General features: G+C 39.2%; 1 protein-coding gene across 1 annotated transcript in view; it reads right to left on the reverse strand.

Annotated features, from left to right (window-relative positions):
* LOC125334382 (collagen alpha-4(VI) chain-like) overlaps positions 1-12673 on the reverse strand; it is a 69612-nt gene that overhangs the window by 55742 nt on the left and 1197 nt on the right. The gene's annotated exons all lie outside the window — the stretch shown is intronic.

Below are 12673 nucleotides of genomic sequence, written 5' to 3' on the forward strand. Positions count from 1 at the left end.
TGTTTCTTTTCCTGCACTTTTTTCCCTCATATGATCAAATTCCCATGTCCCCACTGAAGTAAAGTAATAGTGATTTCAGAAATCAGCAATAACTCTGCAGATTCATCCAAGTACAAAGCAGGCTAAAGAAGATAAATAAAAGGTATGGAAAGACATCTAAGTATAAAGTGACTACCCAGACTAGTGGAAAAAAATAGATGGCTAAGTAAAGATATGATGGGTGTTTATAAAGCCATGAACAAGTTGGAGACAATGGCTCTTAAACAAAAGGACAGGATATCAACTGAAGCTAGATGCTGGCAGATTCACAGCAAGCAAAATGGAGGCTCAAGCATTGGGTGCTTAAGTTGTGGAAAGCTTTGCAGCAGGGTATTGGGATTGCAAAGACTTGAGATAAGCACAAAGAGGCAATGAATTGATAGTAAATAAATCATAAGGCATTAAAAATCCACCTTTTAGCTCCCAGCTCTCTGATCCTAGAGCATTACTACATTTCTGCTGTGACCTTTTACTCTTCTCTCACACAGACTTCCAGGGAGGGTGGAAAAATTATTTGAAAAAATTTTGATAAACCAAGGATCTGAACAATTTATCATCATACAGAACACAAGGATTCCTCTTAGAACTCAAGTTAAAGATTGTTGCAGAGAGCCTGAAGTTCAGCTCTAACAACAGGATCCACTTTAAAAAAAGCATATGCACATGTCACTTGTAAAACACAGCAGAAAAACTATTTCCTGCAAGAAACACTGGGGATTTTTGCCCAAAACAGTTATAACTTCCAGGCTGCTCCAGTTCCAGTTCTAAACTGCTTCTTTGTTTTTAGGCAGCAAAACAGTCAAAGAAATGTTCATTCACCAATACTGTTGGAGGTCCAAGTTCTGTTTTCCAGACCATGTTCACTGCCAACTTCCTTGCCTGCAGTACTTTAAAAATAAACAAAGCACAGGAATTGTCTTAGTTCTGAGGGACATTTTCATATCATCATTCTGTTTACTTGTCTGAGGCAGACACAATTTCTTTGAAAATCAAATGCCTTATTTCCTTTTAACTTTAAAACATTCAATGTATAAGTAAAAACATAATGAAAATGAGACCGTCACATGCAAAGCCACTACCATGTGGAAAGGTTGTAGGATATGACAGCCAGATCAGAAGTGACATTTCCAGGTCATGGTTTTCTGTTCTTAATTCCTTCTGATTGTACTTGGCCATTTAGCTCAGAGCAGACATGCTGTAACAATGCAGATTACAAAACCTACTACATACTAGACTTTATTCAGTGTTATTTTATCACACCGTTAAATACTGCATAATGGTCTCATCCCACAGGACTAAAGGGAGACTCTGGTTACTTGCAGGAGAAAAAAATAATAGTTGGTTTTTCATTTGAAAAACGGACTAGATTTTTTTTGCATGCTTTTTTTTTATTAATAGCTGGAGAGTTATGGTTAGGTTAAGGGATTCAAATGTAGTGTACCTATAATTTCTCTTGTTCCAGCTGTACAAACACTTATGCCCATGAACAACTTAATCCTAGTGAAATTTTCAAGGGTAAAGTAAAAATTTAAGATCTGCAATAACTGAATGAGGTCCACCATTACATACACATTGGTATGCTCAGGACTTCAATGTCATCTTTTTTCCTGCTGCATTCCTATGCAATATAAATGGCATTATTTTAGCACTCATCGGGGAATCTGTCTGCTGCCTGCCTATTTACTGCTTACAATAATGTGTCTGGCCTCCTTCAAAAACAAAAACAAATCATGTAATTTGATGATTGATGAAATCATGTCATTTGACTTAAAAATGGAAAAAATCTGTAGTAAAAACTGGCTTGGCTGAGCACAAGTGTATTTATGCACACAGGGAAAGATAGGGAAAGCTGAACACTTGGTATCTACTTCAAATGCTATCAGATTAGTTCTCTGTGTCAATTCAAGAGGAAAAACTTTCTCAGAAAAGTGACAATTACCAAGGTGGGTCTAAACACTCTTGGAGCAATTGCACTCCATCCTCCCATTACAATTCTTCTGAGTAGTTTTTCCTCATCCTTTCATATACATTTCCACGTTCCTTCATAAACATTTGTTCTTTTCACCTAGATTTTATAGCTTAAGGACATGAAAATATTTTTACCACAAAGCTATCTCCAAAATTCAGTCAGATGTCATTAGTACAGTAATGAAGTTCATTCGTGAAGGAAAAGGTTCTTCAAGCATCCAATATCTTGCTCACCCTGGAAGACAGTTATAAAGAGTGTGGTTATTTGATGAAATCCTGCAAGAATGTACTTTAATGGAGAAGCGTTACTTTAATTAAAACAATATTTTAGTTTTTAATTAGAGTAAGCACATCAAGCAAAATAATCAGAATGTTTACAGACCAATTTTATTAGTGGTATTGGCAGGAGGATAAACTACCCAGTCCTGTATCAAACCATCTTAGTTATAATCCACAGAAACCATTACTGCGATCCCAAGGATTTGCCAAAAAACTCAGCCTCCCCACAGTCCACTGAGCTGACCTTTTTAATCAAGTCCAACTGATGTGAATGTTCTTCAAACTTTCCCCATTCCATTTCCATACTTAGACAAAAGTTGAAATTTAACCCATTTAGATCTATATTTATTAGAAGTGCTAAACTTGCTAACAAATCAGAGAGAGCAATCAGAACCTGAGTACAATGTGAGATTTGGGGGGGTGGGGGAGGGCATGAAAAAGGTAGTCAAGAGTGACCAATCAAGCACCTGAAAGGTACAGTCTCAATTAAGAGTGCAATATGCAATCAAAATTCCTGTTTGGGAAGGTCAAGTGCAAACTCAATGAACAGTTGCCCCGTGTACATTACCCTCTAAAAGACAAAATGCACAAAGCAGTTTTACCTTCTCACTGATCTCACTATCTAGAATTGCTTTCACACAGTACTTGGCACAGTGCAGCTGATATACATCAAGTTTGGAACCTTAGTTTTGCTGGCAAAATGGCAAAAATACATTCTTACACGAACCTCCTTCCAACAGGAGAAGGCAACACTCCTAATACCCAAACCTTCATGAGAACAGCAGCCACAAGAACATACCAGCTGTACATGAAGGACAACCCACAGGAGGTATCAGCGGTTTCTGACCTATGTCCCCTTGATCACCAACAAGGGTCTTCAACAAAGGTCTTCCCTGCAGCTTCAGCAATATCAGCTGAGGCAGCAGGGATTGTTTCCTTCTGCAGCTGTGGCTTTAGTTCAGCTCATAAACTGCACTCCAGGGTACACCCTCTGCAAATAGAAGAGGGTAACCCTAGAAAGGGAACTTGAAATCCATGTATCCTCTATATGGGTCTTGTTACCCTCCAACAGGTTTTCAGCTGTGCCTTACATATGTAATATCCAGCAGTAACTAATCCAGTCCAACTGACTGCCTTAATTTTACTGAGTTGCCTGTTAACAAATCTGAGGAGGAAAAATCCTTATTTGTAATGATCTCTTATTTCTCTTCAAGCTGATCCCTTTATGAGTACACTGGGTATAAAGAACAGGGTTGTGGTAGTGGTGGTGGGGTTGCAGAAGTGGCCTCAGTGAAAAGAGGTTTGGGGCTGCTCTGTGTCAAACACAGCTGACCCAGCAATGGACCCACCACAGCCTAAAGCTGAGCCAGCCAAAGTTTGTCAAACCTCTCTGAAAATAAGGGCAAGAAAGGGCAAAAAAACGAAGACTGAGAGGACCAGTGTATGGTATCAAAAGAGCAACAGGGTCACAGTAGGAGGCACTCCATGCTGGAGGAGGTACAACCCCAAAGGGACTACAATCAGTGGAGAACCCACACCTGAGCAAAGCACACAAGTAAATGCAGCAGAAGAATAGAGAAACAAGGAGCAGCAAAGAGAAACTGCTACATACTGACCCCTAACTCCTGCATCATACATCACCCTCTCTTAACTTGTACCAGTAACAAGAGGGGAGGAGAGGTGTCTGAAGTGAAGCCTGGAAAAGGGGGAAAAGAAGTGTTTTCACAAAGTGTTGAAATGCTTGTTATCTTTGTTTCCCAGTGCCCAAATCACTAACTAAATGTTTATGTTAATGGACAATAAATTAATTTAAATTCCCCAGCTGGAGTCTGTTTGTAAACAGTGACTGGTGAATGATTTCCTTGACTTTATTTTGATTCATGAGTCTTCTCACTCCTGTTCTTCTGTTTTCTCTGTTCCTCCCCCAGCCCTGCCCTGATGTGGAGGTAGAAGTGTGAGAGCTTGGCTGCCAGCTGAAGCCAACCCATCACAACGAGGAATGTGTCTGGAGTTTTAAATGTTTTATTACCTGGGAGTACAGATTTGACAGCACAACAGGCTGTTTCAGTAAAGGACTTGGTTGATTAAATTCAAGTTTCTTGCAAATAACATCATTCATGCTAATTAAAATGCCTTCATCAGAAATGAGAAAATAAATAGCACCAAAGGAACACTTTAAAAAAAGGCCCTTCTCACCCAATCCATAGAGTCTGAATTTTAATTTTTCTTCAAAAGGAAATTAAAAATCAGCCAATACTAGCCCTTTAGGGGTTGCTTCTGGTAACAAATTTGGTATCCTATAGAGAATAAGGCTTTCTTTACAAAAATGTTTTTCAACAGATGACAGAGACACACTTGAGCATCTATTATATAACTTTTCTGTCCTTGAAACTGAGAAAATTAACTAGGGCTATGCTAAATATTTTGATATATTGTTATCAAGATATATTTCTCTCTTTTCTTACCTCTTTCCATAGTAAGGATTACAGTCCCTGTCACTATGACTGTTGTTTCTAAACAGATGCCACTAAGTACAGCCTAAAAAGCTGAGAACCAGTGTTTTAAAAGTGTGAGGAGGAACACTTTGCATTTAGAAAATTTTATTACTTTTTGCAAGAAACTAACTAAGAATTTTAGAGGACTGCAATAATCTCTGCTGAAACTGTGTTACTTACTAAAAAAAAAATCTACAAAATCTATAGTAACATGATTTTATATTTCATACCACTATTTCTCTAGTGCTTGGGGGTAGGGGGACCCAAAATTTTGGGCCAGACTGGATGTTTGACTGCAAAAACCAAATCTAAATCTCTGTGACAGAGTCAAGAAAACTTCAAAACCAAAATTAACTCAAGCAACTTCAACACACACACTCGTAGCTAAACCAGAGCCAAACTAAAAATGTATTTTTTCAATTTCTGTTCAACCATGCAAAAAATTCTAGCTTCAATCTAACCATAGATGGACACCTAGTGGTAAAATATAATTGATTCCTTTTTTGAAATAGTTTCATAAATCCAAGCCCTATGAATAGAAGGGATTTCCAGCATATTAAAAATTAAAATACTATATACAAACTTAAAGGCTTTATTTTCTCCTGTGCTTTCCCTGCCTTCTTATTTTCATAAAAGTAACACGCAGCAATCAGAGGTCTGGGTTCATATTCAGAAGCCTTTAATCAAGGAGAATTAAATTTTGTAGCAAAAAGAGTTTAATATAATCAATAAGTAGGGGTTCAGGCCTGAAAATACAATACTTAGCCCATGTAACAACAAATTTGTGGTACTTTGCACAAAAATAAGCCAAGATTATTTAGTCTGTTTAAGAAAACATTTTATGCACTAGAGAATATAAACAGGTTTGCTCTGGAACAGCCAAGCAAACCAGTCCCATAAATATAGATATAAGGAGTTGCTCCTACATAGCTGAAAAATATAGGCAACATTTGCCTAAATTATTGCAAAATCCATCTAACACTTGTGTATACAGGTTCAACAAGTTATTGATGAAACAGATATTGATATTCAGTGATGTTCTGAGCAAACAGCAGCCATTCCTTAGAGAGCTACTTTACCTTCCTTAGCTTGTCACTTCGCTCCCTGCCTCTAAGTCCCAGATCTCCCCAAGTCTTTAAAATACTAACCATCACATGTCTAAAAGAAATTAACCTGATAGTTACTGTACTGAATCAAACTAGAAAACACAAACCTACAAATTTTTAATGTAGAATGAAGAGATTATTCAACGTACTTCAGTGACTAAAATAATATAAATGACATGAAGGGGGAGGGGGCCAATACAGTGATTCGTTTTATTTATTTTACAGTAGTGATAATTACCATATTCTTGCTGTACTTGGAACTAAAAATAGCAAGAGATTACCTATAGTCTGACTAGACATGAAACAGCACAGTCCATGGAAGCAATGAGAGAACACTGTCCTGGCTAAGCAATAGTGTCAAAATATGAACAGCATCTCATCTAGAAGGTTTGGAAAGCAACTTGTAAAAGGAGAGCACTAGGGAAAGGATAGTCTCTTATGTCACTCATAAGAGAGTAGAAATCTGGAAGACAGTTCAATACAGTACTTAAAGTTTCCCACACAGAGCTCTTCTTTAACAAGTAGAGGAAAAAGTAACCATTGGTAAAATATATGGGATCCTGGTTCTTAAAATGGTGTAGGGCGAGGCCACTATGAAACACGAAACAGCATATCCAACTTCTGCTTCTGAACGAAGTGGTCACCTACTGCAGAAACTCAGAAAAAACCTTAAAATGGCAAGAAATAATAAGGAGAAGAGCCAGTGCTGCATTAGAGTATGAAATTTGGGAGAAAATAATCCCCCTTGCATTTCACCTAGTCCTTAGAGATCTGAGGGGCTGGGTGCGGCTAGGCTGAATTTCTGATTGTAAGCAATTTGGCCCTATTAGTCTAGTCATGTTCAATAAGAACTTTCACAATCATAGATTCATTACTGGTCTGGTCTATTGAAGCAAGAGAAAAAAGGATTTGGAATAGCCATTGATAAATGCACTTACTGTATTAGTGATAAATATATCAAGGCTAGCTAGCAATTAATTAAACTAAATTAACAATTCAAGCTAAAGTAACAAATTCAGCTTTTCATTAAGCTGAACTTCACTGTTAATTAGCTTGGTTTCACCAGGATATGCTCTGACACAGTCAGAATCACAAATCTTACCAAAAAACACCTACCTGTTTTGGGGAGGACAGAGGAGCAAGCCCATCAGCTTGTCTGTGAACTGGGGTCATATTGTCATCCTCTACATGGAGGATTCCAAATGTCAGTGTTATATTTTTGGGTAAATGGGGGTGGGACTATAGTCAAATATAATTGGTCAAATGTTGTTGCTGTCATAGGTGGGGGGGGGGGCCAGACCCTTTCTCATTTTGATATTGATGGGCATATTTTTTCACACATAAAGGAAGGATAATGAGGGATTTGCTTACCTTTGGTCAAGCTGAGCTATAGGACTTACAGATGAATCAAAGGCAGAATAGAACCTTGACACTTCAGCATTGCTTCCACCCCGCAAAAAGTCAAAGCAGCAGGAAAGGCTGTCTGACCTCTGCCTGCTAGTCTACTCCCACCAGCATGTTAAAACCATATATCATTGTCTCCTCAAACAACCAGATTCATACTTCTATCAAGGCCTGTTACACCTGGGTAAGGGGGATTCCCATCCCAGAATCAACACCCCTGTACAGAGGTGTCAGTGCTCTTCTGTGCTTCACTGAGACAACATGTGGGCTGTGGGGCCTGTGCTTCACCCCACATATTGAGTCATTAAGCCTTGCTCTAGCCAGGTGCAAGACAAGCAAGTGCCTCATCTCACGTTGGCTCAACCAGCCTCAACAATTCTCCACAGCAAGCCTGGCAATTTTCCACAGCCAGTGATACAAATACTCTGGTTTGTGAAAGCCTACTACAGAAAGTTGTGCAAGGATCTCTCCTGGGTATATAGTAAACAGCCTGTGAAATTAAATGCTGTTAAATCACAGGGGAAAAAACACCACATTAGGTACATAATGGCAGATGCTAAACCATCTATCCTTTCTCAGAAAAGCCGAGTCATTCTGGAGAGTACTCAGAACTTCAGTCAATGCTAAGCAGTGGTTAAAAATGCAAATAGAGCGTTAGGAATCATTATGAAACAGAAGAAAACAATGCATAAGGATACAAAATTAGTAAGACAACTCTAATACTGCACATCATTCCAGTCACTCCATGTGAAAGCAAACAATGTGAGATTGAAAAGAGAATGTATGACAAACAAAATGTTGGTAGAAAGAGATAGTAAAGAACACAAATTTATGGGCAAAATAAAAGATGTGAGTGATAGGATCATAATTTAATCATATAAGCAGGGGAGAAAGTGTGAAAAAATGCACCAAGAAACAGCATGGGGGTTGGTTTTTTTTTCGGGCTTTTTATTTTAATGGAATGTTATACAACAAGTTTAAACATTCCCTCAAAATATTTTGAATGCCAAAATCAAAATGTGCTAAAGCAACAATTAGACTAATTAACTGAAAAGAAACCCAGCAAGTAGTATCAGAGGCAATAACGTGAGTTCAACTCACAGGAAGCTGAGACAAAACATTACTTTGACTTTATCCTATTCTTGTACTCTTTCAACAGGCATCAAGTATACTCCAGTCAGAGGAAGAAAGGACTAACTCCTGTTCTGACTCTGTATTGCTGCAACAGAGTGAAAGTAGTGTGAAAAACGAGGTTCACTCTCCTGTGAGAATTTAAAAAGTTTAATATAAAGACAATAAGAGACACATAAAATAAAGCAAAGAGGTAACAGCCGGGTGCCTTGGCGCTCTGTCAAGAGCACACCTGATGCTCAGGGATAGTCCTTTTTTATACCATTTTTACTGTCTGTTCTTTATGCATATTCAAACTTTTCCAAGAGCTGTTCTGCATGGCCCCTCCTTGGTTCCGCCTTTTTAGAGCATGCATATTCTTCTGCCTTGCGGTTTTATTTCTTTTGATTCTTGGGCTTGGCTTCACCAGGTGGGAGTTGATAGTAGCGTGGGCCTCTTAATTCCCCACAGTCAGGGCTGATTGCAGCTTTGGGCCTCTTTGCCCCCCTGGGCAGAGCGGTGATAGCGGCTCTGGGCCTCCCTGGGCCCCCATTCTCCGGGTGGAGTAGCCTTTGGGCCCCTTTGTTCTCTGGACAAAGTGTTGATTTGATTTGCAGCTTCTAGGGCCTGATCCTCTGCTCGCTTGGAGGTTATCTTACTTGCTCACACTTGCTAATATTCTTGCTAAAAAGAAAGAAAACTACATCCACACAGCAAAAGCATTTCTAACATTATATAATCTCTACCTTAATACTTGCGAGAAGCCAATATTACGAGATATGTTTATAACAATCCCCCCTTTTTCTATTTCATAAATCATTTGGCTTGAGCAATAATTCTTTTTTTCTTGGCTTCTAATGCCCGTTCATTCTTTTCATAGATCAATTTGGCTTCGTCGAGAGGGTCTTTTATATCACTTTGTCTTTTTAATACCATAATTTTTTGTGCTGTTGCAGACATAGCCAACTTTGGGTCAGTAGGCATTGCCACAACTTGCATGCCTTGAACTACGCTGGTGATTAGCTGAATAAAGCAGGGGATCAAGCAAGGGAGAAATATTAGACCAGCTGTAGCACATAAGAGGAAGAAACCTAGCTTCTTCTACCATTCTTTCTCTAATACGCCATCTTACCAGTTAGCAGTCATTATTGATTCTCACTTTTGGACTGGTACATGGGCTATTTTTCTGATATTGTTGGCGGTATCTAGAATGGCATCTCCATTGTCATAGATTTTTAAACAACAATCTGATGTATTAAACTTCTCACATACACCCCCTTCTTCAGCCAATAAATAGTCTAAAGCCAGCTTATTTTGATATATTGCAGCTTTGGTTTGGCGTTGCTGACTGACTCTTAATTCCATAGCCCCAGCTGTTTCATTGGTTATGATCTCTACAAGAGCTTGGAGTCTGATGATACAATTTAGCATGTAAATTGGGGTTCAATATCCCCAACTTCCATCTTGTGCCCAGGTAGCTGGCCCATATGTTTCTAATATTCGTTCAGGGGGCCATTCCTCATCTTTCCATTTTTGAAATCCTCCAATCAAATCTCTTTTATTTCTTTTGAAGTCTTCATAGACAGGTATTCCTAATTTATCTCCCTCTGGTTGTGGCAAAAGGAAAAACCCTGGTTGAATGATTCCTAGGGTACAACTCCCTTTCCAATGTGAAGGGAGTCTCAGGTATGCCCTTCTCCCACATATCCAAAATAAGCCATCCAGTGCTTTCCAATAATTGTCTTCTTGTTGATTTATATTTTCCCAAAATTTTGATATTTCTGGGATTTCAAAATAGGGATTTTTCCCTGTGTCGTTATATTGAAAGAGTCCAATTTCATTATCATATACACAGTCCTTTGTTTTTGTCTGAGCCCAATACCAAGTTGGTTTTTCTGGGACCCACCACGTCGAAGTTTTATTACTTACTTTATACCTTTTACAGGGAGTGTTTCCTACTTCATTAAGAAAGTTCTTCCCAGTTCACCAGAGGCATTCTTCCCCTATCACTGTTGAACTTAAAATCCACCTCTCAGGTCGGTTCCCCCCTCTTATATTTGTCCGGTTCCATTTAAGGAGTTCTACTGGGCCTATGCTGCTACCTTTCCATGGCCATTCTTCTGTCATTAAAGGCCCTCCACAGACCCAACAGTTGGTTATGTTAAGTTCCTTACCTATCCTCTCCCCCAATTCCACAAACAGGTTCTTTCCCAACGTTGGGGTATCTTTTTCCTCTTTTAATTGTTGTTTAAGCTTTGCATATAGGTCTTGACGTGAGGTGAGTATAGGGCGAGGTTGCTGTGCTGGCTTTGTATTTTTACTTACTACTTGTTCTTTTACCAAATCTTGGACTGTTCCCCTGGTGGCAGCTGTGGAGCAAATCCATTTTTCTCCTTTTGGACAATTACTTCCTAGTCTGTTTCCACTTGTTCCTAAATTTTCTGTAATCCAATATTTTTCCCCTTTATGCATGCAAATACCTAATTTGGATGAGTCATAACAGTGACTGTTGATATGGGTATGAGTAATAAGAAAGAAGCCCCGGTGTCTTTCCATGTAAAGCTTTCGATAGCATTTGTAACATGGTCTTGCCGGTGTCCCAAAAGGGACTAGGATAAGTGACAAAAGAAGGAATAACAGAGGTCCGGCATGGCTTATACTCCCACCTCCCTTGCCTATGAGGTTGCAACCCATAGCAGGTGTATTGGATCTTCTCGGTGGCGAGTACAGTGGCCAACCCGGTCTTGCCCTCTATTTCCTTGTCACTTCCCTTTTTGTAGCTTTTAGGTAAATCTCTTCTGGCACTTCTTAACTGTAGTATCCCACTGTATCTCAGGTATTTCCCATTCAACAGGCACTAGTAATTCCCATCTGCAGAGCAAAGTTATTACTTCTGTTACTTGTAATTCTGCCTGGATAGAGGGTCAATTCTGTGCTTGACACTCCTTACAACTAGGACATCAATGGTGTGAAATGCCAATTTTCCCACAGATTAAACACTTATATTTGACCTAACTGGCATGCCCCATGTTAGAATGATTCAAACAGGGTATATGATGTGGCACTGATGGAAGTTGTGATTCTCTCCCTTCTAAATACAAGTCACAGGCTGGAATCAGAACATGAGAATCCCCTGTTTGATACAGTCCCCAACCCTCCCGTTTGAAGAGGGAATATTCCTCTCCAAGATGTCTTAGAATTTGTCTAGGGGGCACTTGGCTTTACTTCACAGTTAGGTGTGATTCTTTGCCCATCCTTTGGATTATTTAGATTGTTCCAGTTCATTGCCACCTGGTCTCCGTTTAAGAGTCAATTTGGTATCACCTGGTTTGGATATTACAGTCCATTCTTCAGGTTCTTTTACAGGTCCTTTGACTCTGCTGGTGTGGATCCACCCTCGTTCCCTGGTCTAGACTGCAGCCTCGGTTGTTAGCAGTGCCTGAAAAGGACCCTCCCATTGTGGAGTCGAAGATTGTTCTTTCCATGTTTTTATTTGTACCCATTCCCCTGGATGGATAGTATAAATTTTGAACTCCAAGGTTGTGGTTTGAGGGATCACTCCTTTCATCCGCAAATTTTCAAGTGTTCTGGCAATTATGGTGACATATTTTCTGACACTTACTTCCCCTACTTCATAAGTGGCTGTTTCATGTTGAGTGGTAAGGAAGGGTAATCCAAACATCATCTCATAAGGTGATACTCCCAGGTCTGACCTGGGCTGTGTTCGGACTCTCAACAGAGCCAAAGGTAAGCACTTTATCCACAACATTTGAGTTTCAATCATTAATTTTGTCAAAGTTCTTTTTAAAGTCTGGTTCATTCTTTCTACCCGGCCTGAACTTTGTGGGTGCCAGGGGGTATGTAATTCCCATTTTATTCCTAAGGCTTGACTTATTTGTTGTAAGACTTTGGATGTAAAATGTGTTCCTCTATCTGGGTCTATTTTATTAACCATTCCATATCTGGGAATAATTTGTTCCAGAAGGGTTTTGCTGTTAATGCTACTACATTAGCTGTAGCTCTAGTGGCAGGAACTGCTTCTACCCAATGCGTTAAATGGTCCACTATTACCAATAGGAACTTCCATCTCTGTACTTGGGGAAATTCAGTAAAATCTGCTTGGATACTTTGGAATGGTCGCAGAGCTAACTCACAGCCTCCTACTGTTGTTTTTCTCATTATTTTCCTATTTACTTTTTGGCAAGTTATACAGTTCTCAGTTACTTGTTTTGCTACCCCAAAGATTCCAATACACCCATAATTTCTTAAAAA

This window comes from Corvus hawaiiensis, chromosome 1, assembly GCF_020740725.1.
Source record: "Corvus hawaiiensis isolate bCorHaw1 chromosome 1, bCorHaw1.pri.cur, whole genome shotgun sequence".
NCBI classification, from domain to species: domain Eukaryota; kingdom Metazoa; phylum Chordata; class Aves; order Passeriformes; family Corvidae; genus Corvus; species Corvus hawaiiensis.